This window comes from Octopus sinensis, linkage group LG26 (genome assembly GCF_006345805.1).
Source record: "Octopus sinensis linkage group LG26, ASM634580v1, whole genome shotgun sequence".
Classification (NCBI taxonomy): domain Eukaryota; kingdom Metazoa; phylum Mollusca; class Cephalopoda; order Octopoda; family Octopodidae; genus Octopus; species Octopus sinensis.
Genome location: NC_043022.1, coordinates 12,099,346 through 12,104,345, shown reverse-complemented (window position 1 = coordinate 12,104,345; position 5,000 = coordinate 12,099,346). Strand labels below are relative to the sequence as shown.

The window sequence follows — 5,000 nt, the reverse complement described above, 5'->3', positions numbered from 1 at the left end:
ATATACATACACACACATCATCATTTAACGTTTGTTTTCCATGCTGGAATGGGATGGATACTTTGACAGGAGCCACTAAGGCTCCTTGGGTGTGTTTTTAGATGGCACCAGGCATCTCAGTCCTATAATCACTGTAATGAAGTCTACATAATGTTACTCCAGACATTTGTTTCACCATCACCATTGAATGTTTGTTATCCAAGCCGCCATGTGAGTATTTATAGGCCAGTGTTATTGAAGACATCAACTGAGTATACAACCAATCTCAGTATATCATATACAGGCCACAAATTTACAGAATCTAGCTGATGTCTACTTAAACAAGGAAAGGTAAAAGTGACCGCAGTGAAATTTTCAACAGGGTATAAAGGGACATAAGTGCACGTGTCCATGTGCTTAAGAAATTCACTTCCCAACCACATGGTTTTGGGTTCAGTCCCACTGTATGGCACATTGAGCAAGTGTCTTCTTCTATAGCCTCACGTCAACCAAAGTCTTGAGAATGGAAACTGAAAAAAGCCCAATGAATATATGGTAGGTGTCCCCACCTTCCATCCTTGTATTTGAAATCACATCATCATCATCAAACGTCCATTTTCCGCGCTAGCACGGGTTGGACGGTTCAACCGGGGTCTGGGAAGCCAGGGGCTGCACCAGGCTCCAGTCTGATCTGGCAGAGTTTCTACAGCTGGATGCCCTTCCTAACGCCAACCACTCCGCGAGTGTAGTGGGTGCTTTTTACGTGCCACCTGCACATCCCTATATTTATAAACAAGCATTACTGTCAAACAAGCAGTGTCCTTTGTTTCCAATCATCCGTGAAAACAGATCTGGCCATGAGGAAATATTACTTCACCACCTCTGAAACTGTAATCATAACTCTTTCATTTAGGATATTTCATGTATTTATTAAAAATCAATTACATACTCAATGGACAGTTGTGTGTACATGTATTAATATACGAGTGAATGAAAGCTTCCCTATCTATATAAATGTATAGATACCAAGTGTATGAATGTATGTATCATCAATCATTTTAATGACCCCTTTTTCATCTTTACAGAGAAAATTCTTCGTGGCAGAGTTTACTATGATCAGATGCCCTTCCTGTCATCACCTCTTACCTGTCTCCAAGCAAGGTAATATTTCTCCCCATGGCTGGATATGAGGTTTTCACAGAAGATTGGACACAAAGGACATTGCTTGCATGACAGGGATGTGCCTTTACAACTACAGAGTGATGTCAAGACAAGGCAAATACAAACAAGCACACATACACACAACAGCCTTCTTTCAATTCCAATCTACTCAAAAGGCTATATATACACACAAACACACGTGTGAAGTTGTGTGAGTGTGCATGAGTGTAGAAATAGAAGGCTTAGTCACTCATTTTATTACCACCACCCTTTGACTGCTCTTAATGAGGTCCACTCCCAAGCTTCATGTTCAGGTCATTTCTCTAATCTGAGGATAACTTCTACACATCATTATGGGCGTATGTGTAGCATTGCTTCTCAAGCACATGGTCCCGAGTTCAGTTCCACTGCATGGCACCTGGTCCAAGTGTCTTCTGTTATAGTCCCAGGTTGACCAAAACCTTGTGAGTGGATTTGGTAGATGGAAACTGAAAGACTGTTTTATGTGTGTGTGTGTGTGTGTGCTTGCATACATACGCACTTGTGTCTCTTCCTTGACATCACATGGTAGTTGCAAATGATTGTCATACAAGCAGTGTCATTATTTCTAATGTATGTCTGGCCCATGGAGAAATATTACCTTGCTTGGAAACAAGTGTGGGTTGGCAAAACCTACTTCAATGAATTACATCCAATCCACTCAAGCATAGAAAACTGAACATCAGAATGATTTTGTGTCTGTATATATATGTGAACATATTTATTATTATGAACTCTCCCCTTGTTAGATGATGATTCTGCAATTTCTTGCTAAACAACCCCACAGCTGATTTGCTTATAGTGAGTAAATGCTTGAGTTCACATAATCTCGTTCCATCCATCAAATCAACATTGCCTGTACAGGTGCACAAATGTGCCACATGTCAGATGTTGAAATGATCATAGAACAACATAAAATGAAGTCTTGTACTCAAGAATATAATGCACTGCTTGGTTTGGGAGTCAGAACCATGATTTAATTATCAGGAGTACAACACCCAAACCATTAGGCTGGAGAGAGTAAAACCTAAATTAAAGTGATCTTCACAATAAAGTGTCATACCATTAATAAATGTTCTGTTATTTTAAAATCTGCTTGCACGCACACACATCATCATAATCAATTAACATCCATTGTCCATGCTGGCATGGGTCGGACAGTTTGACCATAGCTGGTAAGCTGGGAGGCTGCACCAGACTCTAGACTGATTTGGCATGGTTCTCTATGAAAATATATACATATATATACAAAGTAAGATAGGGGTTATGGGTGTAACCCACTATGGGATAGTATTTATCCAATATACTGTATATATATATATATATATATATATATATATATATATACATATATATATATATATATATATACATACATACACACATTTCTGCTCTGTACTTTCCTAAGTTACCTTGGTTCAGATTTAATAAAGTTTTACTCCAGTTATATATTTGTCCATTGTGGTCATAATGAGAATCAAATATCCTGATATCAGTCTTTGCCACTTTGGTCCAGGTCTTCTTCCACACTCTGACACTTTCATTTAAAGATCTTCACAAACATGACCTGTTCTTACCACTGCAATCTTATCTGATACCAAATTTTCTCTTTTCTCAACACACTTGAGCTGTCATTCATACAGGCTGACACTGCATATCCAGTGGAATGTTCCTGTGTCACCATTCAGTGCTACCATGCAACACCACACCTCCTAATCAAACTTCATGAAATTTACATAAAAAAAAGAAGCTATTTCTCACTAACAGGTAACACAAACTTTTTTATGGCATTCTTACTCTGGCTAAAATCCTTTCACAGCACCCACTTTGACTGCTGATCAGGTCACCTACATAACAAACACTATTAATTAGTTCTAATATACTAATAATCCTTCTGAACAATTGAGAGACTTTATCTCTTAAGTGCTCTTACTACTACTACTACTACTACTACTACCTAATCCAGTGCATCTGCTACATTTGAAATCCTTATCAATCAGCCTGCTCATGATCCCACTGTACCTTTTATGTTACTATTATACAAAGAATTGGCTGCTCTGCAGTTTGTAGTAACATTGTTTTCTGCTAAATAGAACTCGTCTTAGCTACAGTTACCTTGGTTTTAGAATTTGCTCTCACATTTGGAGTTTTTCTTCTAATACTTGGACTGACTCAGATGAAAACCAAGTGATCAGAATACAGAAATTCTCATGGGCAAGTAGTTTTGAACCCCTCTACTGTGTGTCCTGAAAGCTTAGAACAAAACAGCAGGGGACCAAGAACAAACCTTGGTGGACACTGAACTGCATATTAAATACCACATTGATCTTATTGTTCAATCTCACTTTATTGATAACATCCTTGCGCTCTCACTTGCCATACCTTTACCCCACACCCATGTACTCACACACACCACTTGAAAGGTGAATGAAGCTGTTACTAAAATAAACCCTACTTTATTTAACTAAGGCACACTACACACCCACGCACATACTTTCTTATCATTAAGGTGGTAAACAGATTGTTAGCATGTTGGTCAAAATTCTAAGAGGCATTTCTAATGGCTTTTTATGTTCTGGGTTCAACTTAGCCATTCATCCTTCTGGAGAAAAAAAAATATATAGTACCAGACAAATACTGGGGGGAGTCGATGTAATCTAGTAACCTATTCCTCTCAAAATTCTTGGACTTGTACCAAAAATTTGAAACTGTCATTATATGCAATTTCAAGAATTTCCAATAAAAGAACACAAATTTACTTTCTTTAACAAGTCTTAATTCATTCCTTATATATGGGAGTTTTCCTTTTGTCTTTTTTGGTGTTTGCTTTCTGATAAATAAATTACCCTCGTTATTCAATTAGTGAAGTGATTGTCTCAGAGAAAATCATGGAACAACTGCCAAAATCAAAACACAAGTAATACCACAAAAATAACTCAGAAATTTTCACTTGGCATATGTCTTCATTAATTAGTCTACCTTAATATATTACAGCTATACAAGACAATGACAGTCTCTGCGTGGTGCCTACAGAGAGCAATCTTAACTCCCTCATACCACTCTAGCATCTTAGAATGTGGGGAAACCCAACACAATATATACACACCTGCGTATGTCAAAATTCAAGATAACAGTCTTGCATTGAAATTGAGGTAAGAAAAAAAATCCTTAAGTAGGATTATTTCAAACTAAAATGTGCACGCATAAGGGCGGCAAGATGGCAGAATCGTTAGCATGCCGGGCAAAATGCTTAGCGGTATTTCGTCAGCTGCTACGTTCTGAGTTCAAATTTCACCGAGGTCGACTTTGCCGTTCATCTTTTCGGGGTCGATAAATTAAGTACCAGTTATGCACTGGGGTCGATATAATCGACTTAATCTGTTTGTCCCCTCTGTGTGTAGTAAAAACATAGGTATTTCGTTCTGAGTTCAAATTCCGCCGAGGTCAACTTTGTCTTTCATCCTTTCGGAGGCCAATAAATTAAGTACCAGTTGCATACTGACGATCAATCTAACCAACTGGCCCCACGCCCCCAAAATTTTGGGTCCTGTGCCTAGAGTAGAAAAAAAAAATGTGCACGCATATATGAATGTGTGTGTGTGCTTCCCAACCACATGGTTTCAGATTCAGACCCCACTGCACAGTACCTTGAACAAGTGTCTTCTACTCAAGCCGACCAAAGCCTTGTACGTGAATTTGAGAGGAAGTTCCATCATGAGTATATGTGTGTGTGTGTGTGTGTGACAGTGCTTATGCCTTCTTTGATGATGACGAAAGAGAGAGAGAGAGAAATGTGCTTATGTAAAAAGCATGTCTACATT

General features: G+C 38.4%; 2 protein-coding genes across 2 annotated transcripts in view; both read right to left on the bottom strand.

Moving 5' to 3' along the window:
• Window positions 1-5,000, bottom strand: part of LOC115224751 (transcription initiation factor TFIID subunit 10-like) — a 74,590-nt gene that overhangs the window by 66,904 nt on the left and 2,686 nt on the right. The gene's annotated exons all lie outside the window — the stretch shown is intronic.
• Window positions 1-5,000, bottom strand: part of LOC118768019 (chloride intracellular channel protein 2-like) — a 25,939-nt gene that overhangs the window by 18,257 nt on the left and 2,682 nt on the right. The gene's annotated exons all lie outside the window — the stretch shown is intronic.